Below are 27,313 nucleotides of genomic sequence, written 5' to 3'. Positions count from 1 at the left end.
AGACAGGAACAACTTAGCCTGTCATACTTATTTCAAATGACTTTGCAAACAAAATCTTTTTTTTGCAGAGCCACCTCCTCCCTAGAGGTCAGAAGCTGTGTAGCCTCTTCGAACTACTCAGGTGCTTATGCAGTGCTGTGACCTGCATCTTGTAACACAAGTTGAACAACAAATGTGTTGGAGAGGCAGCAAAACATTAATTAAAGACTTCCAGGAAAAGAAATTAATTAGCATAATTAGAAATTCTCATATCTTTAATATTGGATTTCTTAATTCTCTGAAAAATGTTTTTTTTATCAGTTAAAGGGCAGAAAATGTCATCAAAAGTGTATACATTTCTAAAAATATATTAATTTAGGTGCCTATATTTTTGGGGGATGGGAAGCTAAACTGAATGCTAGCTTACTTATGCTGGTGTGTTGGTGTAATAAATTACCTTATACACACAAAGAACTACAGAATAACAAAGGTAGTCACATTTTAACAAAACACTTAATGAAGGGCAGAAATTATGGATAGTTTTCAATGAGTTTATACCTTGCTGCTGATTGACTTTTTAGTTAGATGCTATGGTTGTGACATGAATTTAGTCTTCTGACAGAAGACTCCATGCAGAAGTAGATTATTATGAATGCCATAACTGTCTGACACTTAAAACTTACTAGAAAACAGGAATCTATTCTAAAGCCAGGTGGGGTTTTTTGGCATCTAATAAAAGGCATTAAATTCTGTTGAAGCATTTCTTATAGCTAGGGCATTTGTACTGTTTTTTTCCCTTTTTTCCTGCTCCGTGGTAAGCTGCATTCATTTACTAGGGTATTAATAGAGTCTCTGTTCTCTATCTGGCTCTTGTTTTCACAAATTTGGAGAATGTCAGTGTACTTGAGTCCAGTTTGGTAGAAACTGGTCAATAGATTTTAAGTTACTGAAGGAGAGCTTCCAACAAATACTCTGCAAGTGATCTCCTAAACTTTGTTTGCACAGGAAACAGGTCTGAAAATTGTTGGGCGCTCTTAAAGAAAAAGCATGCACACATAATTGTCATCCCTTACAGTCACAAAGACTGATGGTAGAGTCAGTAATACTAACTAGTATTACTAACATAGTTAGTACTGCTTCTGCAAAGACAGTTGTGCCTTGCTAATCTGCTAGGGTTTTTGATTGCAGTAATAGCATAGCAGATTAAATTTTAATATAGTTCTAATTTATATATACTTTTTAAAGGTGTAATTGAAGGTTCCTCACACCAGGCTATTAAATAAAGAAGCCATGATGTGAAAGGTAAAATATTTTCACGGGTCACAAAAGTCTCTGAGAGGAAATAACACAAATAAATGTTAGGTTATAGGAGGCTTAATATTTGTCTTAAATCAGGAGCTGTTCAGTATTTTCTATTAATCATCTGTAGAATTTGATTTATAAAGTAGCAGTATTTACTGAGGATTCAAAACTGTTTAATCAAATTCAGAAATACTGGAAAGGTCACCTGAGAAGTCTAAACAAGCTGTGTGAAAGGACAGCAGGATGACAGGTGAAACTGATTGTTGGTATATGCAAAACAGTGTGTTTTGGAGGCAGAAAATAAGATACCATTTATATGTCTTAAAAGTTCCTAAGTTAACAGTATTAGTATAACAAAATCTGGGCATCATTGCAGTTTGCTGAGGTATTGTTACCCAATTTATAGCTGTAATCAGAAGTGGGGAAAAGAGCATAGAGAAGGAAGTGCCATTCTATACAAATTCCTTAATTCTTATCTGCTATTCAAAGTGTGTTATTAACTGTCAATTAGTTTAAAAAAGATAAATCACAGTATCCTAGAGAGTTTGATATGGAGGATATGGCAGACTTTTTCAAGGGATTGAAAAGATTGGAGTTATTTACCCTGGGAAATGAAATGCAGCTCAAACAAGTGAGAACTGGGAAGTTATAAAATGGGTGTGAATTTATGCTCTCCAATAGCAGATGTAAAAGAAAAAAAGCTGCATTCAGTAAAAGACAATTTGTTGAAGCCGTACTTTTTTGCAAGGAGAGGGGAATTGAGGATTTTTCCCTGCTTTCACTCAGTGTACTTGTATTTCTCTCCATGTATGTATGTATCTATCTATCTGTCATTCAGTGTTAGACTATTTCTCTTGAATACACAGAACCAGCTTAAATTCCTTGCTTTATTTGCTTCAAACCAATAATTTGAACTTTGCTCTTTCTCATCAGAGATGACTACTCAAATAAACTAATATTCATTGGAGTGAGGTATTCTCAGTCTTCTATAGCTGAAATGAATTTTGTAATTTCTGGGCTTTGGAGTCATTTTCTGGCTGTTTGATGTAATGAACTGTTTTACACGAAATGAAATAGTCCAAATCAGGGGGATAATGAGAGAAACTCTTACATCAATATGTTGAATATGGAAATGGCTTGTAGCATGGGGATGGCCAGTTTGAACCCAAACCACGGATGAAAATTGATGTTTGAAGAGAAGCTGTCTTAGGCCAATCCAGCAAGCTTACAGTGAAGGTGTATGGCAAAGGAGCATGAGGGTCCTTTTCAGGGGTGGAGCCTTCTTTCAGATTAACCCTTTTATTTAGTATCAGCACTGCATAATAGATGCATAGGTTATGGAAACTTGGAAGTGTGATTGACACTGAGGTACTTTACTGGTAGTACTTATGCTAAATACTGTATTACAGCGGCTTGTCCAGCAGCACTCAGTCGCCACCTCTAAAGTAATGGCTATGGAGTGGCCAAAATCAAAATTGTCAGCTATATTTCTACAACATGATACTGTTCATGGTTTGAGGGTCCAGAATCTTTTACCTTCAAGCAAATTCAGGATGTTGATGTGGGTTCAGATTGATTGTCTGCCAGATCAGCTATACCAGATAAGCAGGGTCACTACTGAAGAGCCATTGTTGGTTGCTGAGAGCAGTTTTAGGCAAAAGAGTCTCATAATCATAAGACAAAACAGCACCCTCCACAGTGATTTTGGCACAGACCTTCAAGTAATTAAAAAAAAAAATTAAGAAAATAACAAGTCATTTCTAACTTGATAATATGTGTGAACTTAAGTAGTTCAACCAGCTCTTGTAAAAATGATGTGCAGAGTCAGCTTTTCAGTAAAAAAAGGAAATGCTTAACTTGTTAAATCTTGTTCAGCCACTAGCCACTGAATGTGTGTGCAGAAATGCTTAGAGAGGTCTTTTACGCTCAGCTGGTTCTGCCTTTTTGTTGGTATTAAAGGAGAAGGCTGTGATGGACAAACTTTTCCAATTGTGATTCCCCATGCAGTTGTGAAACTTGCTAGACTTGAGAACACAACCAAAAATACAAGTTGAGTTTGTCATAGGTGCTCTTTCTTTGGAAGCTTCTCCTCAGGAACAAGGGCTTTACAAAAATTGTCTAATTTGTGGGGAGGGAAATCTCACTTCTGTGCCTCCCAGCTACCCAGTGTGGCAAATGTCAGTCTCTGCTGCTAGTACAAGACAGTGATATTTATTACATCTTAATACTCTAAGCAACCTGCTCTAGTTGATCCTGCTTTGGGCAACCTCAAATGTTCTATGATTATATGGTCTTCATAGCAGGAGGAAAAAATATCTTGCAAATAATTCAGGAGAAGTGATAGGTGGCCTAGACTGCTGTAGAGGTGGTAATGAAAGTTTCTGGCATTGTAATCTGATCTGAATTTGCTCATGTGAAAATGAGCATCAAAAATGATAGAAGTATTCGGTGTTGCAGGGGTCTACGTTGCAGGTGAAGAATGGCATTATATGGCAGAATACATATGCATATTGTTCATATACAGAATGAACTGATGTTATTCCATAGTCTTGAATCTTCAAGACTATTGCGCTCTGGAAACTTCAGATGTGACTACCTACTTGAAACAATACTGTCTGCATCCCCAGGCGAGACAGCAGAATGCATTCTGTGGTTCTGGCTAGCATGAGTGGTCTATTAAAAAAAAAAAAAAAAAAAAATCTGAGTTACAAAGGAGTTAACAGTTTTTGTTTCCCATGGGAATGAACTTCAAGCAAATCTACCTTCAGCAAGTTCCGTAATACAGGGAGGGATTCTGTACAATTCAGTCCGAAAAGAATATACTTTCTACCAACGATGATGTTTCCAGTAATGGAAGTCAGATATTGGGGATTATCTGTGGCTAGCCTATCTAGCTAGACTTTTATCCATTCTACTTCTAACTGTAAAAAAGATTTTATTTCTTAGTCTAGGAAGGGAGAAGAAGTTTTATTAACAAGGAGAAAGATTTTTTTTTTTGTTCATGCTATTTTTTTTTGTTGTTGGAGGAGACTTGGACCTCTATTCCATACCTGTGGCTACTCTGCTGATAAACACATTATTTTATTTCAGGATGACAAATGTACATGTCTTTAAGCTCTGGACAGGTTTGTATGCCTCCTATACAGTCATCTGTCCGATCTGCAGGAAAGTTCAGAGTGGAGCTTCATTACTCAAATCTTTACAGGTGCTGGCAGTATTCATGAAAAAATTTGATAGTAGTGATACTGTGTCAAAGGGGAAAAGGAGCTCTTATGGCTCCTCAGTCCTTACCTGGTGCCTTATATACGAAACTCTCTATTGCAGTTGAGGTAGATGGGATTGATTCTTAAGATCTACCATATTCGATACGTTCTTGAAGCACTAATATATTTATAGGCTGTCTTCTAGTAAACTAGGTTCCTCACAAGTTTACTATCTGCTTATTCATTAGAGATCTGATCAGTGTTGCCAAATGATTATTCTCTTGAAACCTGTGGACCATCCCTTTGAGTATCTGTTGATTTGTTTCATAGAGCATGGCATGTTATGGCCTTCTTGTGGTGGATCAGTGTGGCCCAATGATGGGACATCTTGATGAATGTATATACTTTTGTGGCCTAAAGTTTTTCTCAACTTTGAATTTCTGACAGCAACTGAATGCACTCTCTGCCTAGATGTTAGGGAGTTCCCATGGGAAATAGCCACTTAATGATCAGTGTTGTCCTAAAGCAATACTTGGTAAGAGGTTTCATGTGGAATAACCTATTGGTAGAGAAAAATCCTTGTTACTTTGAATACTTTCAGACTCTTGCCCTATCACATAAAATAGTCCCTTAATTCTATCTTTTGTTGTTCCTGGGAATACATTGAAACGCAAAGCCATTTGTATACAGAAACAATCTAAATGAGTCATCTTCTGTGTCTGAGTATTTTCAGAAATGTAAGCACTTTCCCCTAGCTCAGTGCTTGCATATGGGGCACCGGCTACCAAAGCTGATTTTTGAGCATGAATGTAGCATCCAATCCTTTTTATGTGGTAAGAAGCAAATGTTTTAGTTCTTCAGAATCCCAAACCATATGCTTGTTGTAGATATTCTAGTCCATCTTTGATCATAATGAGCTTCTTTACTCATAGTTAGTCATTTTTCCTTTGAAACCTTCTGTATCATTAGAGAAAGAATCTTTTTTCTAAAAAGATTAACTTTATCAAGCAAAGAGATAAGTATATGATTTTAAAATGGAGACAGCTAGAAAAGAAAACCGTAAGAACTGTGTGATGCGGTCATAAAACGTGTTGGATGTTGATTTACTGTTCTGGTTGTTGGTCAGTGTTTGTTCTGAAGCATGTTAGCTAGAGAGAGCTAAGGACTGTGCTTGATGGTAACCTTCTAGAAGGCCAAGAAAGACTTTGAAGGACAGATTCTTCTCTACCTGTTTTATGCCTCCTTTTTCAGGAATTCATAAGCTCACTTTGCAACGCTTTCAAACGTGTACTGTAAGAGTTTTTAATCTTGGTTTCCCACTTTCCTCAAAAGTCTGACTTGCAACATAAGGCTTTCATATGTTTTTTTCTAACTTGCAACTTGCCTGTATACCATTTTTGCAGGTTAGCGGTTTATGTTAATTTTCAAGACATTAATGTCTACTTACATCCCAAGACACATCTATTAGCCTTATTTGTAGAGTACTCAGCTATCTCTAAGCTTGAGTTGCAGACAAAATGATAGATGGTTTTGATTTCATGTTGGAACATGAGCAACCCTTTGGATGTTTTTGTTGAAAGGATTCTAGAGAAGCCTGATTCACCTGTACTTAGCAACAGTACTTTGGTTCAAAAGATACACTTCAGAAAAGTATATATTGTGTCAGGACCTTATTTCTGTAAGACTGTAGGAATATTGAAATATCTGGAGTCTTACAGAAAGAAAATGCATGTTCAGTGCACAGAGTTATAGCCCTTTAAAAAGTGCAGACGTTTTAGGATGCCTAAAACAGACAATGAAACATTTGAATATAATGATAATAATTTTGTTGTTCAGATTGGTGTGGTGTGGGTTTTTTTTCCTAACTTTCTTAATGAACATTTATAACTGGTACATGGTGGTCTCACTGTAGTGCATTTATTATTATTTCCAAGCTTTGGAGATAAGATTTAATAAGTGACATGCAGATCTATTTGAAAACTATAAAATTGTAACTTAATTTCTAGATTTAATTGGACAAAATGATGCTAATTACAGATACGTAATAATTTTTGTTACAAATGCTGTGGGATCTGTTATATAGATGTAATTACAATCGAGTGCTTCAAAATCACTTGTTATAAAAAATTAATGAACGTTTATAGTAAAAATTAAATATATTGTAATTATTACATATTTAGAAAGTAAAAGTATTGCTAATACTGTTTGTTATTGTGCAGCTGTTAGGATTTTAAAAATATATTCTGTAATTAGTGGATACCCTAGGGAGAGCAATTTGTCTATTAAATATAGTTAGCTAGTGCATGAATTGGGCAGATGAGCGAATGGCATCCAGTTTGACTCTGGTCCAAGGCCAATACGAGCAAAACTTAGTATTTTCAGTGGATGTGCTTGCACATTATAAAGCTCATCATCAGAATTAGTGTTAATACTACGACAGATAAACGAGGAGTAAATGGATCTAAATGTGTATTAGCTTCTTCTATTACATTGTTTAACTTATAAACCAACCACCTGCATTCCAAACTTTCTATGTTAAAAGTACAAATTTGAGTCATACTCTTGCAAAGTCTTGAGTTTCAATTTTTCTTGAAACTGCATTTATTTTTAGCATATCAAGCTTATTATGGAAGTATATCTTGAAGAATATCAACATGAAAACCTATTTAGAAAAGCATGGCATTTAACAATTCCCCCCCTACATACACTGTTATTTCTTCTTCAATTTTCATGTGTCGATTATCTGACAAGTTGTCTTTTGTTGATGAAAACGGAATTAGATCATGATACAGGACTTCTACTTAATAATTTTAGTGTGCGTCTGCTGGGATGCCACTTTCAGTCTCTCCTAAAGATTCAAAAACTAGTGCTCCAAAATTTCAGGTAACTAGTATGTATTATATGGGAGAATAATTTTTGGTCAATTTGATTATCGTTGGAGAAATTAATGTACTGAATCTTCAGTACAATCAGCAATATTAAGAAGATACCTTACTTATCAGTAAACAGTTAGGAAGTTTTCCTTATTGAGTATGAAAACCAACCTAAAGCTCAGTAAGTTTAGAATTTATACTTTTAGTTAAATAGCTATAATTTATCAAGTATTAATAGAAAATAATAATTTTTGTCCTGTTTAATACACAGTGTGTTTCATTCCCTCTGCTGCAGCTTGGATTTTTGTCAGAAAGTTGCAGAATGAAATTAATGTCTGTCGACTTGGTTGAGACTTAGGTACGTTCTCGTCTCTCCTGTGTAACATGCATGAAAATGAAAGGAGAGAGAAAGTGGTTTGGCCTTGTTTTAGTGCTGATTGAGATACGGTGTGTCCAGTATATGAGACTTGGGGATAGAAAACACAAACTTCAGGGATCTTGTTTTTCAAGAAGAAAGTGGTGGGTTGCTAGGCTTTAATCAGGGAACTGCAACTGAATGTTACTGGTGGTGGACCTTACTGTGTAAAAAAGGTGTCGACTGCTTGCTGCTTTGGACTGTGGCTAAAAATTGTCAGTCAAATCATCAGTCCTGGATGTTTTGTCCTGTTTCGTATCTACCTACTTTTTTCTAACAAATAAAATAACAATGTCAAACTTTCTGAGAACATACATTTCTTCTTTATTCAGTTTTTAAGGATGTTGTTTGTGTTCTGAGTTTGTAGCATTTTTTTGTTGTAATAACAGAGAATTTTAGAAATTAATTGAAATACAGAAAGGCTCTCTGGAGGATGTATTGTGTGTCCTAACTGCTGAGTCATACAGTAATGCTTACTCTTTTTCTGCTGTTGTGAATCTTGAATTGTTTTGTGGTTAGTGGAACAACTGCAAAGGGAAGGTGAATAGTTTTCTAATTTGTGTTTGTCTATAATGTATCTTCAGTATATATATTCTCCCCCATGGGAAGTAGGAGATATGTTTTTGAACTCCCAGAAAGCCAGGGAAGATGTTTCTGCTTTTTAGGGGACAGACCTAATATCAAAGATGGGCACCCTCTCTCCTGGCCACATTTTGTAAGAGAAAGTAAGGACATCTGCTTCATTCTTTGAAGGAATGAATGTAAACAGCTGTGATCATCTTTAGTGGATAAAGAAGCTTGCCTATAGGTTTAAATCTGACAGATGAAGTCTAGAAAAGGCGTGGAATATAAAATTCACCTGTCTTTACTGTCATCTAGAGATTTTTAGATTATACCCTCTCCACATCATATTGTATGTGGGTAGACTAGAAGCTTAAATGAGGATTCTTCTCTGACGGGCAGTCCATACTGCCGTGGGCATAGGATGGGGCTGAGGCAGTGCTGGCTCATTTCCAGACACCTTAAAGGCTAGCTGTCTTCAGCTGTCCAGGTAGACATACTGTAAATGTTTTATTAGATCTAGGCTTTAATGATATGATCAGATTTGACCGAATGGTATATAATGCAAAGTTGCTTGACACAACATGTATATAAAAGCAAGTTGGGTTTTTTTGTGTGAGAATAAAGCTGTCTATACAGTACTGAAAAAATGTATCTTTTATATGAAAGCTGACACACATCTGTGGAAATGGAGTCATAGTGTCTCTTTCTTAGTACATTTCTTAGAAGAATGAAGTATGCCTGAGAATAAACACTGGTGGGGTTTTTTTTGGGGGGTGGGGGGGTAATACCTCTGCTCCTCCTCATATTTCAGTATTGAGCGAAGCAAAGTTGTTAGATGCATGTTGGGTAATTTAAGTTTGTTTTCTAGCATATTAGTAATCTTGAATGCTGTTTGGGGACAGATAATAAAAATGAAGCTGACCAGTAACTGTCATATCATGGTTTGGTAGGGAAATAAGAATTGTTAGAATGCGGAATCATGTTTCATGTGTGATTACAAACTTCTCTCCCTCACCCAAACTCTAGTCTCAGAGAGATCATGTTCTTTCCCGGACTTGTGAAGTTTAAAGTCACACCATTTTCCTCTCAATCTTCTAAATATGGCACCTCCATAACTGCTGATTTACTATCAGCTTTTTTATTGCAATGGAGCATGAATTTACGAAGGTGATCTATTTCTGTAGGCAATGGAGAAACTTTGAGCAGAAAAATCAACATCTGTCGGTGTTGTTCCACCATTTTCAGTGCCTGATATCCTTAATCTCTTCTCCCTGAATCTGGTGGTGTGCTGCAAACCTCCATTGCTGTAAGGCATCTAGTAAGAATGTAAATAGAACTTCTTCTTAAACTAGCAGTTTTCAAACCTTTTTCCTTGAAGTTGCTGAGCTTCTGTTTACTGCAGTCTGAGAAACACTGGCTTGGTTTGTCTATCCTTGCTCTGTTGTACCTCTGCATACCCATAGAACACAGCTGAGAATGAGGAATGCGGGGAGGCAGTATGTTCCCTGTCTGCTCTTAGTGGAGAAAGGAAGGTACCTAAAAGTGTTGCTTTTCTAAAGGGCAGTGATGAGCTTCCGTTAGAGAATGCCGGCTAATGCCTTTCTTCTCACCTCAGAGCTTTGCCATCCATGGTCTGTCAAACCTACCCAAAATGGCCCCAGAGAGCGCCTTATCTGTAAGGGGTCACCCCTTACAGTATGCTGCAGTCCAACATTAAAAGCCCCTTAGATTGACAGCTGCTGTCATGGAGAAAGAGATCTCTGCAGATGTTGTGTGACTGCTGCTTTTTAAGAGCAGAAGAACCTTCAGTCACTTTAATGTTCTGTTGTGACATGTATATAATGGATATTTCATGGAATTCCTAAGTTACTCTTTGTCAGAACATTTTGAACTTCAGATATTAGAAACTAATTGAAGTGCACATTTCACTTCAGCCCTTGCTGACCTCTGCAATCCACATTACTGCTTGGGATAGTAGTTGCATTCACTTGGCCGTTAAACAACTTCTAAAGCTCTACTCTCTGATCTCAAGAGCGTAGTTTTCCTAATGGGATTTTTTTGAAGGTGGCCATAAAAGAAAGACAACAGCTACTGTCAGAAGTATTAAGAAGTAGTGTGCAATGTGAACAGGCTAGTTTAACTCATTCCTAAATATAATTCTCTTAGATTCTTCTAAAAATAACTCCTCCAAACAATAAAAATTGACATAAGTTGACAGCATGTTTTAGCAGACATCGACAAAATGTTGATTTCTGCTTTTTGAGCTTTTAGATAAAAAACGTAAGCAAACAGTAATTTAAACTCTTAGTAGATGTTGTTGCTATATTACACTGTCCTTGTCTGGTTTTTGTGTCAGATGAACACTGCAAATAAGCATTTCATTTGTCTTCTGATTTTTTTCCTCATCTCACCATTCTCTTCTCCTCCCCTTCTCTTTTCTACAAAATTGCCATGTTTTACTTGCTGAGGTAGTATCTAGTTTGAGCAAGAGACAGCAGCCTCAGTTGTGGAATAAGTTACTTTTCACAGTTCTTGCCTTTTTGTTCCTTGCTAAGTGAACCGGTAACTAAAATGCTTTGTTCTCTTCTTGTGGTGGAGGTAAGTCTTCTCTGCATGATAAAGCAGAATGATGACAGGCAGGACTTGTTCTAATGTGTAGATATCATACAAAAGACTAGGCAAGTAAATGTGTTACAAACTCTTACAGCAGATGTCAAGCTATGCTTATTTACGTTGGCAGGTCACTTTAATGTGAGTATGTGGAAGGCTTAATCATTTTAAAAGCCTAAATAATGAGTTGTAAATTAAAGATATTGCTTGGATTTTTTTTTTCTAATTGCTGTAAATTGTAACACATAATTTTCTTTCCATTGTTATTCTAGTTGTAAGGCTTCTCACTTTTTCAAATATTTTAAAGGTAGGAATGCTAATAAGCTGTGTTATACTGTGCTTATTTTCGTAAGCGTGAGTTCGTCATTATGTACCTAAGCAAAAAACTGCATTTAATAGCAGTTGAATTTCAAACTGAAAGCTAGAAATTTGTGGCAAGATCAAGAGGATAACAAAGGAATCATGTTTTGACCAGTAAATTCTAGAATGTAAAGACAATAAACATTTTGTTTTATTTGTAATAACTAGTATAATTTAAAGAGCTAGGGATATGAAGAGAAGGTAAAATTCACTGTTGGAATTTTGAATTCCTTATGTCATATATTAAAAAAATAAATTTTTTGTTCTAAATTATTAACAACTCTCATACATGTGGTTTTTTTGGGGGGGAGGTTGTTTTTACATTGTGCTATATAAAGCTTGCTCAGGAGAGAATTCTTTAACTAACGCGATGCATTTGTGTATACCTAGAACTTGAGAAAATACCTTTCTAAACAAAACTTTGCAGTTACTGTTAAAAATTTTTGCTTGTGCTTTCATTGTAATTCTAGGCAGAATTGTATTTAGTGAGAACAAAATAAAGCCATAATCCTGAGTGGATTTTTTTTTTATTGTAACAGTTTATTAAAATAAAGAAACATGCACAAGTTCAGAGAAACCAGTCATCTTTGGTGATAGGTGATGCGTGTGCAAAATCTGAAATGATTTCTGTGTGACCATTCATAACTATGATAAATATAAATATCATGTAATAGCTCATAGCATTTATAGTTATTACAATGAAAGCCAAACAGAATTTTTAGAGCTTCTCTGCTCACTTCAAAGCCTGGGCAGCAGTGTTACCAAGGAAGAAAACTATTTGGTTTCATGCTATTATTGTCTCAAAACTAGAAGAAACCAGTAACAATAAATGGTGTTTAACAGGTGAAAAAGAGGATGTGGAAAAGTAGAGGAAATTACTAGCATGAACAGTGAGCAGTTCCAGGATCGTGTGTGGCAGTTATGTTCCGAAAGAAATTTGCTCAGGCTCCCAACTGAGTCTTAAAAATTCTGCCACCAAATTAAAGGAAACCTCGAGTGTTGTTGTTGTCTGCAATAGTAGTCTTATTTCTGGATATTGCTAAATCACCATTATAACACCTAATTTATGTGGGCATCTCAGGAAGTAATTTTTAAAGTATTACAGCTTTTTGGAATGAGCCAGATTTAGCAAAATAAAATATGCTCTTGAAATCTACTAAGATGGTATACAAAATAAGCTCTTTACTCACAATTTGTTTTACCCTTATATGTCAGTTGGCATGTTCAAATGAAATCTTGTCGTTCGATAAATTTGTGCTTTTTACACAGAATACATAATTCTTCCAGTAAAATGCAGCTTAATATTTGCTTGCTTGCCAGTGTAATTGGTTTTTTCCCTTGGTAGTTATTAGAAAATTTCAAAGTGGAAAATCAGACTCTAAGCCTTGTCATAGTCCTTTTCTTCCTAGTTACAGACTACGGATACAGCAGGTTTTGTCACAAGATGAAAAAATTGGGTTTAAGGGCCTCTTGTGCTATCACAACCACTCAGCTTTCTAGCATAGATGGGCTGTGGGTGGGGACGGGATGGGGAGATTTCAAAGTTCTTTTCTCAAGCCTGCTGCAATAGGTCTTTGGGAAGAAAATGGATGACTACTAAAGAAGGGGGGGGGGGGGAGAGGGGAGGGAGTGGAAACTTGTAGCTAAAAAAACAACACCACTCCCCCGCTTTCACCTGAAAGGCTGAAACAAGAACACAGACTAATCGGTCATGTTTTGAATCCATTTATTTGACATTTGGTTTTATTTTCAAACAGTTTTTTATATACTTAATTTCTGTCTCTCCTTGGAGAAGAGCTAAACTTGACAAATGATGAGAAGGGGAGTATGACCACTGTCATACTTACCAATTTGTCCTACTTAACATCAAGAAGACAACAGTTTTGAAAACAGGAGGAAACTCCTGTTGTGGTCAGTCTTCCACGTGTGCAGAACAGGAAATTTTTTGGTTCTCTTCAGCATGGAAAGAGAGTGATTTATGTTCATGGTTGTGTGTGATCACATCCTGGTGTGATGGAGCTGCAAGACATATGGATGAGTGGGATCAATAGATGGCATTATCTGTGAAGGTACAGAAGTTAATCACCAAGATGAGATGGGTGAAGCAGTGCAGCAAGAAACTGTAAGGAGGAGTTAGATACAATAGAAAAAAAAGAAGCATTTGTGATTTTTCAAATACCTACTGAGTTTGAGGGGCACTGGAGGCTTCTGTGATTTTCTCCTAAATTCACTTCAAAAACTGCCCATTTTTCTCTTGGAATTATTTAAAGCCCTGACCCTTTCAAAATTGGTAGTAATATTCTCAGCGTTTTCTTTAATGATGTATTGAATGTTGATGGAGATTTTTATATATAGATAGATAGATTGTATACACTGGCAAGAGTTGAAGTTAATGAGAGAGTGGAGACGGATTAAAGTATAGAAGATGTACTACGAGGAGGAAGTGAGTCTGGGAGATGGAAAAGGGAGAAAGGAGGATAAATCTGGTGTGTAGATAAACAATTTAGGAAAAAATAAAAGGTGAAGGAGCTTTGGAAGAAAGCTCTAATATGCTGATATGTACATTTGAGAAGAAATAGAGAACAGCAGTAAGGGAAAGGAGAATACCTTCTGGGAAACAAAATCCTGTATACAAATATAATTGGTGGAAAACGTGACTGAAAACAGAAAGTGGAGGGAGAAAGGCAAGCAGAGAAAGATAACAAAAATACTAAGGATGCAGAGGATCAAAGCACCTATCCATCCTAAATCAGGGGCTCATTTAAGAAAAGAAAAACACCTGAATTTACAAACAGTCTTACAGAAATATGAGGGAAGAAGAGGAATATGGTATACAAAACTAGGTTAAACTACAACTTGAGGTTAGAAACCCTGTGCAGATCTGAAAGGTGTGTAGGTATTAGTAGAGCTTCTTTATGGGCCGTATTTGTTTTATTCAAAGAAACATCTAGGCAGTCAGTCTAAGACCTTGTTAGCCATTGTCATTCATCCTATAATCTTAGAGTATCAGTTAGGTTTTCATCTTGCCTTCTGGCAGATGCTTTCTTCCTCAAAGATAGCAACATAAGATTTTGCGGAGCCAGTTATTTAAGTGTGGGTATGAGGCTTCAGTGCCTTATGTTATGCTTGGCTGAACAAGCTAACAATCTGCACAAGGCCTCAACAATGTCTGGTTTTAAGAACATTATACAATCTGAAACGTCATGACTAACTTAGGCTAATACCATGTTGTATAAAATTCTTGCACTGTTGACAGTGAACTTGAGGCAGGAACCCTGTCTCTGTGTCTCTTCTATGTTTGTATTTTGAAAAGGCATGGATTTTATATGGATGTAATATTTTAAGTAGGCTCAGTGAATTCCAGAAATGTGCTTGTAAGAAAGTAGATTGTCAAGATTCTTGTGGTACCAATTTTTTTAGGCAGCCCCCGCTGATGGTTCTTGCACTCATGTCACCCTGCAGTTGTATGGTCTTACAGTAAGCAGGATTGATAACTCATCCAAGGTCGTCTTGGTTTTGTTTGCTGGATTACGTTTTACTTGGATTAATTTTCTGATCTCAGACAATTTTACCTGCATGCTGGGGGTAGAAAGATGGGGGAAGAAACTGCAGGATTTCTGTCTGTGCTGCTTAAAATGTGGCTATCAAATTATCTCCTAAGTATTCGTTGTAGATTTATGCAAAACTTTGCCAAGAATTCTCTTCAAATCTATTTCTGCACTTCTGAAATCATGGGGGCTTTGCAATTGATTTCAATAGAATCAGGCTCCTTATAAAAAGAAGTGCACTGGAGAAGCTGGGTGGCTTGAGGGAATTCCTGAGGTTTCTCTTTCAAGACACAAATCTTTTTTTCTTTTCCATTTTAATCACAGTTTGCTTAGTTTTAAACTAGCAAAGTAAGAAAATAAGGCATCTGTGTACGTTTGGAATTGGACTTTGCATATCAGTTGGGCTTTTGTCAGAAATAATTACGATAAGTATTCTACACAGTTACAACATTCTTTCTAAAATCATAGCTGTTAACTATCCTTATTCTTTTTAAACTTGGACTGTTTTTTCGGAAGAAAATAATTCTGGCACATATATTATTCCAAGCTAGAGATGCCCTATTCTGTGAGTCCCTTAAATTATCTTCTTAATTGTAAGGGCAACATTATGGATGGAGGAGCTTTATTAATGAACCTGAGGATGAGGGAGTTTGGAATAAAATAGGTAATAAGGGTGACAATTAAAATGAAATGAGATTTTTATGCCGTCAGTTCTGTAAGGCAGTAGAAAGAGATTGTTCTAAAATCAAATAAGCAGTTTGCATGTGTAAGTTCATTATCAGTAATCTGATGCCATGTCAGACAGACTTCTATAATTGTTTAACTTTCTAATATAAACTATGTATTTCATTCTTCTGAAAAAATAATGTGGGGTGGGGGGCAGGGGAAAGTTTGTTTTGCATGACATTCGTCTCACAAAATAATCCTTTAATAGAGCATCAGGACTGGTTTAGTTCAGACCATTTCTTTGTATGTTATACACTTCAGGTGAAAGGACACGTTTTATTTTAACGGTAATTCCAAACTTCCTTCCCATTTCGTTTTGTATTGAATACAACTACTTTAAGGGGAGATAGTCCTACAATTCTTAGATTATTATCATAGTACTAGGAAAATTAGGTTTGTGTTTCTGTATCTCCCTCCACCTATTCTTTTAATCCATTAGCAGTTTTAAAGTCTTTTCATAAGATGAAACCATAGGTGTGATGACTAGGGACCTCACTTTATCTAGTCTAGACTCCTGCTCAACTCAGAACTATGGCCAGCTAAGCAAGGCTGGGTACCTTTGGATGAGTCTTGAACACTTGTGATGATGGAGCTTCCACAGGCTCCTCTACAACCTGTTCCAGCCTTGCACCACCCTTCTATTGAGGGATTTTCTCCAGAAGTCCAGTCTGAACCTTCTGAGTTGGAGTTTATGGCCATTCACTTTTAACTATCTGCTACTACCAAGAAGAGTTTGGCTCCACTGTCTTTGTAACTTATGTCCAGTAGTTGTCATTTGCCGTTTTTAAATTGCTCCTGAGTCCTTTTGGCCTGACTGAAATGGTCTAGCTCCCCCAGTCCCCTTGGAGGCTGTGAGTTCTCAGTCCCTGACCATCTTGGGGGGACCCTCTCCAGTTTCCTAGTAGTCTTTTTGAAATGGGAACCCCAAACCAAAAACAGTATTCTAAGAATTGCCTTACTAGTGCCAAGTTATGAGTAACTTAGGTAACTTTTCTTGTTCTGTTTGTTCTTGTTTCTGTCTTGTTATTTTTCTTCCTGATACAGCCCAGCGTGCCATTTGCCTTATTTGTGATGAAAAAGCATTGTTGACTTGTCTTCAGCTGAGGGTCCATTGTAACCCTTGGGTCCTTCTCAGCAGGGCTGCCACTCGGCCAGTCAGCCTGTACTGATGTGTGGAGCAACTCTACCTCCTTGTACTTCCTGAACTTCACAGTTTCAGGTGACTCACTCCTCAAGTTTCTTCATGTCTCCTTTTACTGTTATACAATGAGTTTGGTTGTGGGGTGGTTTTTTTGGTAGCGTGTGTGTGGTTTGTTGTTGGGTTTTGTTTGTTTGTTTGTTTTTTTCCCATGTCAAAACAGGATTGGAGCTAGATGTTCTGTACAACTCTGCTTACGTGCTTACAATCTGTGGTAATCTAAAGATGACTCGGGAATCAAGGACTCATCAAAGTGAAAAATGGCCCTGTGAACATCTTGAAGGCCCACTCCCCAAAGAAGGGCTTTTTTAGATTTTTATCTTAGAAAAAAGGGCCAAATTTCCAAACTTGTAAATTAAGGAGAAAGGGAACACTGCTATTTTAATTTTCATCTTTGTAGTGATGAGAAGTTATTGCTACTGAACAGTTGTATAGTGGCGTGCCTGAAATTTCTTAGTAGTAGCACTAGCAGTGGTTACACAATCACTTTAACACAGTATTAGTCTGTGTTGGCCTTCAAGGATGTCATCCCAGTAGACTGTCCATCTATATACTACATGTGTTAAATCTGTTTTATAGATGAATAAATACCTCCTTTTTGGGGATGTAAATACCAGCAGCTTTCAAAGGAGGAAAAATGGACAGATATTTCAAAAATAATGGTACAGTCACATTGTGAGTATCTGCAGTAAAACCTGCTTTATACCCATGTATTTCATATACAATTATTGACATACTTTGTTTTGATTAATACAGTTAATATTGGGATTCTTTTTACATAAATAATGAGGTCAAACTAAGCCTCCTTCTTACCACGTCAAGTATTTCATTTGAAGATACAATTTGAACAGGAAGTGGAGGAATGAAGTCTGATATATTTGCGTGTGAAGGAATTAATTTTTGTTGATCTGTTCATTAAAATTTTAAAAGAAAAACTTGAAAGTTTTTCTGACAACCTAATTGAGTAGTTTGCTTTTTTTAATATTGCAGCTGATATTAAAAGCATCCGTCATAGTGATGTGGATAAATAAAGAAAATATTCCTCACAGAGTTGTTATTACAGACTAATGTTCATCTAGTAATAACATAATTAATAGCAAATAATTTGAATAGTGAGTGCACAGAAAGTTAATGCAACTGAGATGAAGAATGCAAGAGTATTTCTGTCTGGAAAATAGATACTAAGATGTACACAAACATAACTTTCCTGTGATTCTCATGGTTTTGTTACTGTTTTACCAATTAAGACCTAAAGTGCTTATATTCAGTAGACAGACAAACACTGGTAGTAGCAATGTAAGCCTCCTGCCCACACACCAAATGCTATTACTTGCTTTAAATTCATATTTACCATAGTTGTTTTAAGGACATGAAAAGAAGCTGGGTGTTCCTTTCCTTCTCCAAACTCAAAGGTGATTTTCCACCTTTGGCAGCACTTTATTTTGTGTTTTAAATTGAAGGTGCACAGATATGGGTGATCTCTTGCATTCTGAAAAACTGTCTTTCTGAATTTGTAGTGCATGTAAATTGGAAGATGGAGGCCTGTTGTGATTTCTCTGCACTTCTACTTGAAATTCACATTCAATTTTAGGTCTCTGTGCTTTGGTACAGTAGTAGCATATTGCAACCAAAAGGCTAGGAAGTGTGGTGCTTCTGATTTCTGGGCGGGGGCGTTTTTGATTGATACTGAAGGTTAGCTTTGTTCAGTTGTTTTTCTCAGCTGGAAATGTAGTGTCCACGTGTGTAAAGTTTCGGAATGGAGTGCTGAATTCCCAATATATTAGTAGATTTCAAACAGAGAGCCCCAGGTGGAGTTACTTATCCATTTTATGTTTGTCTTACCTATTAATTTGCCACGAGCTGGCTAATTTAGGCAAAATTGTAATCCCTGTAGGTATCATGACAATCCAGACAATAGTGACTCTGGAAATAGATTGTAGGACATTGTGTTCTCTGTATTTCCTCATTTTTACTGCAGGGCAAACAAATGTGTATGCTTCTGCTTACAATTAGTACACCTGCTGAAGTGCAGGACCTTTCCTCAACACTATTGCTCTGTGACAAGAGCATTATTATAATTGTATTTTTTCAGTCAGAAGAGCAGTAGGAGGAATAATGCATTTAAATATACCAAATCATATTTAATTTGTTGCTTAGCAGCCAAAGCAAATTATGGAAATCTCTGAGACAGATCAAATATTGCTGTAGTAAAGGGATTTCAGATCAGCTTGTCCATTTTTGTTGTTATTTGATATTACACTGAAGTTTAGAGTTTGGGGGAGGGACATGTCTTTTCCTAGTTACTAATGTTCTCATTAGCCAAAATCATTTTGATGAAACCTGAAAGGGCATCAGGTGAAAAGCAAAAGTGAGTATCAAAACAAAAAAAGGAGTTGGGGGAAGAAGAGAGGCAAAAAAGAAAAACAATTCTGCCTTTTGAAATCTTACCAGATGAGCACTTTAGTTAGGTACATAGATGAGAAAATGTAACATATCCCTAGTCTGGATGTTTAGGGAATTCCCTGGATGCCAATTTAATTTACAAGTTTTTTCACCATTTAAGTTCAAGTGTATGGAAAATACACTAACTAGTGTTTGCTATTTTGAAGGTACAGGTGATTCAGTTTCACATTGTGCATAGGGGAAGCTATGTTATGTGTGACATTTTAATCATTGGTCTTAATTTAGTTTTACTGTGTGTAGTTGGATACAAAGGATAGTAATTACCACAGCAAAAGCAAACAGAAGCTTTGAGCACATACAATTCTTTCAATGTTTTTCTGTCTCCACTATTTTGTGCAGGAAGGAATTGCTGTGAATTGATGTTCGGGGGTTGGGGATGTGGAACATAAAATGTATTTAAAGATAAAAGTAGCTCCAGATTGATTCAACAGTAAGATAAATATATAAATACACACAGAATTAAGGAGAAAAAAAAAAAAAAAAAAAGGAGAGACACTTCAATATACAGGTAAGCTTTAAGGTGTATGCAAACCGAGCCAAACTGCTCCGGGTTGACTGAGGAGCAGACTGAACTGAGCAGAGGATGTTCATATGTGACTAATGCGAGATCATCTGAGGGGCTGATATAGCTATTAAAAAAACAAACTACCAAAGCTCATGCAGTGGAGAAGGGCAGAGATTGGGAAATACTTTTTTTTTTTTTTTTTTTTTTTTTTGGGGGGGGTGGGGGTGGGGGTGCAGTGCAGTCTGACGGCCTCTCCTGCGCTCTGTGGTCCCAAGCAGCAGGCAATGCTGGTAGGGCTAATCAGGCCAGCCAACGGCATCTGAATTCGGGGTCTTGCAGCATGAAGGAAGCAGCTGCTGCAGTGCATGATAGCTGGGCACTGTAATGGGAGGTGTGCATGCATGTGTGAATTGAGGAAATTCCTAAGCTTAAAGCATGAAAATGGACTAATTTTGAGTCAATATTTTGGGATCGCAAACCTGTTGCTGTCATGAGTTATTCTTCACAGAAACTTAAAACCTTTTGGAAAGAAAAATCCTTTTGGTTGGAAGCTTGATGTACGCTAATCTCTTTGTTACCCAGCACACAGGCCACAGTCTGTTTTCTTTGATTGTCAGTAAGGAAATAGAAGCTGAAGTTCTCAGGCTATGACCACAAGTGTGTTTTATGACTTTTACCTCCTCTAACTCTTTGGGCTTTTTTTTCTTTACATTTCTTTTGGTATAAAGATAGTGTTCACCCTTCTTTTAAAGTTTCTCTTTCTGGTTTAAATGAGTAACCATTATGTGTGGGCAGTATCATTTTGAGGGTAGCTTTTGATGCATAAGCAACTGCTGCAGAGAGATACTGGATATTTATGGAAGTTGGTTTTTTTTTTTTTTTTAAATGAGCAGAATATTTCTTATCCTAACATAGAGAAGGAAATACATAGCTTTCAAAATAAGATATAGAAACTGTTAGCAACTTTTATATCACAAATACTTATTTTATAAAGAAAAACCCAAACACAGTGCAACCTGAATGTCTAGTTTCTTCTTTACTGTGAAATATTTCTGCAGTTCGTATGGTCTTCCAAGAATTCTGTTTACACAGCATCTCTTGTTTAAAGGTATTTATGTACTTCAAGGCTTAATTGGATTTAGTAAAACATGTGAGAAACATGGGAACTATCTGTTTTCTTTCATATCAAAAAACTAAAGGGATGGAGAATCTTTGTGGACTGCTTAAAATTAACACAGTGTGAGAAGCTTGGAAGAAGAGCCAACTCCCCAGACTCCTTATGCCCTAATCTCAAAATTATTATTTATCCTTTTTTGGCATTCAGAATTTCATTTCAAAATATAATTTTAGGCAGTTGCAAAATTCCAGGTTACAGAACACTGCTGACATAAACATCATATTTCTCGAAAGATACTTGGGGATACTAAAGCTGAAATTTGACAACCTAGTTTAGTTGTAATTGAGGAAAGGGGTTCTTACTGTGTTGTGTTTGTGGGATGTTTTGTTTTGGTTTGTTTTTTTTTCCTGACAGAAGCAGGTTCTGTTATTATAGTCTGCAGTTTCAATGGCAAAAAAGGCTGAAAAGCATGCAGGGAGCATCACTTTGGTGTTTCACTGATGAAATTCAAAGCTAATGTTACCAATCAACTGTGGGCATCTAATGGACAGTTTGCTCACTGACCGAAGCCTTAAGAGAGGTAGTCTACAAATTAGCAATGGAATTGTCAGAAGTGATCTCTTTCTGTAAGGTAGTACAGTTTTCAGTTTGAATTGTAAGACAAATTCTTTTAGCTGTACAGGACCTCTGTTTTTCTCAAAACTTACCATAGATACGCTTTTCTCCATGTCTTCCGTATGAGCCTTATAGCTTCAACTATAGGCGTTTAGGGGATGTTTCTCACAGGCACCTTCTTGTCATCCTCACTTTTAGGACACACGTGATCTGTATATTTCTGACAGGACAAGTGTTTATTGCACTTGTGCAGTACAGCAAAAGCACTGACATAGGTTCCTGCTTGTGTCTATTGGAAAGGCAGCATCCAGAAATGGCACCACAGAAATTTATGTAGTATGCTCCCAAACATACTCTTTCCTGAGGACCATCAAAAATATGTTGATGACGAGTTAGGCAGCTGCAGTCTGTTTCCATCTTCTCTCTCTTCTGGAGTGTCTACTCTGTCGTAGGACTGAATATGCATCTCTCACATGGAGGGAATGAAAGACGTGTCAGTAAGGAGCAGACTGCAGCTACAGAGCAGTTTGGCTCATCTGCAGCCCCTTTTGCTCTACTATGTTTGAAAGGTCCTAAATAAAGAGCGTGGACTTCATGTCAAGTGAATTGAGATGACAGGTTCAGTGTGTATCTTGAATTATGTCATTCAGGAAATGGTGTTCCAAAGAGGCTGAAAGTATTCTGGTGATCATGGTTTTCTCTCAGTGTTTGGATCTAACCAACCACGTACTAGATTTGTTGAGTTGAAAATGATTTGGCAAGGACAATGATGAATCTTGTTTTCTAGCCTGTGATCTTGCGGTCAGGGCAGAGACTTGTGATTTGTGGGGGTTTTGTGTGCTCATGCTGATATCTGGAATATAAACTTGTGAGGAATTGTTTCATCTTGATTTGCATTGAAATGCATTTGAAGATTACATCATCTTGCAGGATTGGATCGTTAATCTTTATTGCTAAGTTTCTTCATTTATGAGCTTGACTAGCATCTATACCGCTGATGCAGATAGAGTGAATTTGTCTGCCTGCCTGCATTTATATTCTTAGAGTAATAAATTCTAAGAAGCAGAAGATACCATGATGGTTGATGTTATTCAGAGCTGCAAAGCTGTGGTTGTAGCAAATACGTGAAATTGTGTAGTTTGTACAGAGAGCTTTTGTGCTTATAGGAAGAAAAAAAAAAAGTGCCCACATTCTGTATGTTTTGTGAGCTCAGTTTTTGGTGTTTTTTTTTTCCCCTCCCTAATGCATAACTGAAGTTTACTTGAAATTACCAAAGATAGATCCCTTTCCTGCCACTTCTCTGGGTAAATTCATTGTAACTGCTTCTGGGGAATGTAAAAAATTTACTGAAGGCTTTCTGTGGAATTATAAAGAATGCACTACACTTGCTTAGTGTATATACTATTAACAGTATTCATTCAATGAGCATTAGGTTAGCATTATGATGCCATTAGAAGTCTCTGAATATTGTAGTAAATTAAGATGTTAATTTTCATTCTAATGTCAATAAAAGTTTCTGGAAATTTGGACTGTATGAGGGTGACAAATTTTGGCAGATTTGTTTTTTCTTGTGTAATCGTTTAGATGCCTTTTTTTAATGTTTTATTTATTTTAACACTTGGATATAAAAAAGAATGCTACAGTCACATTCAGGTGTCTTCAAACATGAACACTTTTCCAGCATTCTTGGAACTCTGCTGTGAGAAATTCCTGTATACATTTAGATTAGGAAGAGCACCATAATATGATATGATAGATCATATTACATCACAGAATGGTTGAGGTTGGCAGGGACCTCTGGAGATCATCTGGTCCAACCCCCCTGCTCAAGCAGGGACACCTAGAGCCGGTTGCCCAGGACCACGTCCAGACGGCTTTTGAATATCCCCAAGGGTGGAGACTCCACAACCTCCCTGGGCAACCCGTGCCATGGCCTGGTCACCCTCGCAGTAAAAAAAGTGTTTCCTGATGTTCAGAGAGAACCTCATGCATTTCAATTTGTGCCTGTTGCCTCTGGTCCTGTCATTGGGCACCACTGAGAAGAGTCTGGCTCCGTCCTCTCTGCACCCTCCCTCCAGATACCCATATACATTGGTAAGATTGCCCCCTGAGCTTTCTCTTCTCCAGGCTGAACAGTCCCAGCTCTCTTGGCCTTTCCTCATATGTGAGGTGCTCTGCACTTCTCGTTGAACTTCATGAGGTTCCATAATCTGTTCTTTAACCTTGTATATCTAATATAATGCTTTGTCTACAAAATCTTGTGTGTTCTTTATCTGTTTTTCCATCCAGATTTTCAATATGTAAACGGAGATGACTTTCTGAATGCGTTTATGTTCTTTAATTGAGCATTCTCAAAATTGAAGGAGGAAAAAAATGGTTCTTTCTGCATGGTGGCTATATTTCTGTTACAGTTGTGAAAAAGTTAATGTAGATGCATTACAAGTGACGCAGAAAGCGTGAGTAGCAGTTTGAACACTGTAAATATAGTTATAACATGGATACAAATTTTGAACTTTTATCTTTTAAGTAAATGAAAAGAGAGAAATCAAGCCTAAAAAGAGCCTAGCACCTTAATGTATCATTTTGTTGAAAGTTATTATGAGTTAATAATTTATATTTATTTTACATCTTTATTTTTTAAATGGCAGTCTTAAAAAATTGGCAGTAATGGTTGACCTTCCTTTTTACAGAGCAGACCATTTAAACTTTTTTATTGTTATATGTTCTTTTAAATTTTAATGAATTATTACTGGTGTGTGTGTAAAGAACACTTATGGAAAAGGGAACTTACTAGAAAGGGATGTTTCCCAAAAGGGGAAAAACGAGAAAAATTAAAACAAATACATCATTTTAAGGAAACAGTTCCGTAACCTGTCACAATTTGCCTTTCTCCACCCTGTAGATGTGAAGAAGTAGGACTTGGCCCACACTGAAAGAACAGGGTTTGCACCTTCTAGTAGTTGTCTTAGTCTTGGAGGCCTACGTACAAAGGTGAGAGTAAAAATTCTTATGAGGGAGCCCAATGCTTTCTCATCACATGATGCCCTTAGCAATCTGAAGGCATTCAGGGGAAAAAGGGAGAGCTGTCGTAACATCAGGAATCTTCTAATATCATTTGAATTTCCCAGCTCTGAATTTTTATCTTGGAATTTATAAAAACTATCATTCCATTGAGTCACATATTAGAACTCTATTATGTGCTCCTTCTGCTATTTCTTCTCACCTGATCTTGTAACCTGACTGTTACATGTCAGATTTTTTCCTGTTCTTGTGGCCAGCATCTCTTTCATCATCTCATTTTATTCCTTTTTTAAGATATCATTATTCTTTCCAGTGTCCAGAGATGACATCTACAACTTTGCATGTGTATATATTGAAGTATCACCTTTGTGAAGCTATCTGTATCTAAATGAATTGATCAGATTTTGTTGTATTGTACTGGGTTTATGTGGCAAGGTTTTGGTAGCGGGGTGGCTGCAGGGGGCGGCTTCTGTGAGAACGCACCAGGAGTTGCCCCTATGTTGGGCAGTTTCAGCCGGCCCCAAGACGGGCTCCTTTATTTCCTGTGACTAAGGTTTTTGGAACAAGGAGTAGGCCACTTATAAGTACCAGGTGAAAATTAGAGGATATATACATTGTAAGGTGAGGCAGGGTGGTGAGACACTGGAATAGGTTGCCCAGAGAAGTTTTGGTTGCTCCATCCCTGGAAGTTTTCAGAGTCAGGTTGGGTGGGGCTTTGAGCAACCCAGTCTAGTGAAAGATGTCCCTGCCCACGGCGGGGGGTTGGACTAGATGATCTTTAAATGTCCCTTCCAACCCAAACCATTCTGTGATTCTAAGAACCAGAGAGGTTTATGGTAGGTGGTAGAAGACACAGAGAAAGTCAAAGTATGTTTGTTGACTCAAGGATCTTATCTTAATCTTACCTTAGAAAATGCAGATGAAGAGTTTTTAACTGTTTGTACTGAGAACTAATAAAAAGTTATAATCTAGTCTCTAAATATATTGTGATGACTGAAGTGCTGTAGTATAGTTACAAGAACACTGAATTTAATAATACTGCCTGATATTCATATATTAAAAAGATGAAACTTTTAAAAAACATTCTTTAATAACACTTAACCAGTTGCTGTGTTCCTGCTGGGCATATGCATTACTGTAGGCATATTGAGCTTTGCACAGACAAATATAAGAATCAAGTATATTTTAATTTAACAAAACACTTGGTGCTTGAGTGTTTTATGTTCAGAAAGAAAATAGCTCCAGAATTACTTTAAAATAAGTCTTTATTTTTTCTAAAAATACATAAAATAAAGGTATATGTGTGTCCGATGTTTGTGTTGGGTTTTTTGTATTTTTTTTCCTGGGCAGTGAGGAGAATAGGGAGGGATAGCGAGCACCTGCAGAGAAATACAAACTGTACTCCAAAAGCAAGAAGCTTCCCAGAAGTCTCTCTGATCTTTCAACTCCCTCCAACTGAGGAAATGTTACTTTAAGAATCTTGCCTTTTCCTACCTAACAAGACCACTGAGGTATTTGGAGTCGGTAGTTCTAGAGACTTTAAAGTCACTATCTTTAGCTGGGTCAGGGAAACAGTTGGTGGATTTGTAGAGAGAAAAAAGCTATAGTATGATTTCCTCACAATAAAGTTTATGTAGAAATAGATGCAGTTCTGTTAGTTCCTGTCTTTTGGGCTCGTGCCAACTGTACACGTAAACAGAGAAACCACCAGAGTATGTTTACACATCTGTCCAGCAGGCTGTAACAATTTATTAAAGAATAAAAACTAGGAAAAAAAGTCCAGAGATCATGTGATTCGTTTAATACAATATATAAAACTATTTCTGTTCTGTATTCAAGCATATGGTAAAGTACCTGTGACTTCTAATGGTGGATATTGTTTGCATTTTATTTAATGGACGGAGAGAAATCGCAATCATAAAGCTCAGCCAAATGCTTCGGTGTTAGTTTTTAGTATTTTATTTTTGTTTCTTCACTGTGATTCATACACACTTCAATGTCTGCTTCAAAAGATCATGAAGAAATGTTTGATGGTCTTAACAAAATATATAAAACTAGGAGGAGCTGCTGATACACCAGGTGGTTGTGCTGCTGTTTAGGGGGACCTGGACAGGCTGACAGGAACCTCATGAAGTTCCACAAAGAGAAGAGCCAAGTCCTGCACCTGAGGAGGAACAACCCCAGGCACTAGTACCTGCTGGGGGCAGACTGGTTGGAAAACAGCTTGGCAGAAAAGAACCTGACGGTGCTGGCTGAACATGAGCCAGCAAGGTGCTGTTGCACAAAGAAGGACAACAGTGTCTGGAGCTGCATTAGGCAGAGGGTCAGCAGCGAGTCAGGGGAGGTGATCATTGCACTCTGCTCAGCGCTAGCAAGACCACATCTGGAGTGCTGGGTCCACTTGTGGGTTCCCTAGTACAGAAAAGACATGGACATACTGGAGTGAAAGGCCACAAAAATGATTAAGGGATTGGAGCGTCTGTAACACGGGGAGAGTCTCAGCGAGCTGGGGTTGTTTAGCCTAGAGAAGAGAAGGCTTGGGGGAATCTCATCACTGTATATAAATACCCGACAGAAGGCGGTAAAGAAGATGGAGCCAGGCTCTTTAGAGTGGTGCCCAGTGGCATGACAAGAGGCAATGGGCATAAACTGAAACGCAGGAGATTCCATTTAAACGTAAGAAGAAACTTTCTTTCTGTGGGTCTAGTCAAACACTGGAACAGGTTGTCCAGACATTGTGGACTTTCTATCTGTGGAGATACTCAAAACATGACTGGACAAGGCCTAGAGCAACTGCTGTAGTTGACCCTGCTT

The 27,313-nt window shown here is 37.2% G+C and overlaps 1 protein-coding gene across 13 annotated transcripts in view; it reads left to right on the top strand.

The window, feature by feature from the left end:
* The window catches only part of WASF1 (WASP family member 1), a 102,936-nt gene that overhangs the window by 3,919 nt on the left and 71,704 nt on the right, over positions 1-27,313 (top strand). For 8 of the 13 annotated variants that reach the window (XM_076333405.1, XM_076333404.1, XM_076333403.1 and 5 more), the window contains exon 2: positions 16,625-16,799. The exons of the other annotated variants lie outside the window; for them this stretch is intronic. The gene's annotated coding sequence lies outside the window, so the exon portion shown is untranslated. The remainder of the gene's footprint in view (positions 1-16,624; positions 16,800-27,313) is intronic. 13 annotated transcript variants of the gene reach the window in all.

Source organism: Aptenodytes patagonicus, chromosome 3, assembly GCF_965638725.1.
Source record: "Aptenodytes patagonicus chromosome 3, bAptPat1.pri.cur, whole genome shotgun sequence".
Classification (NCBI taxonomy): domain Eukaryota; kingdom Metazoa; phylum Chordata; class Aves; order Sphenisciformes; family Spheniscidae; genus Aptenodytes; species Aptenodytes patagonicus.
Note: the sequence above shows the minus strand (reverse complement) of the source record. Positions and strands in the feature narration are given on the sequence as shown.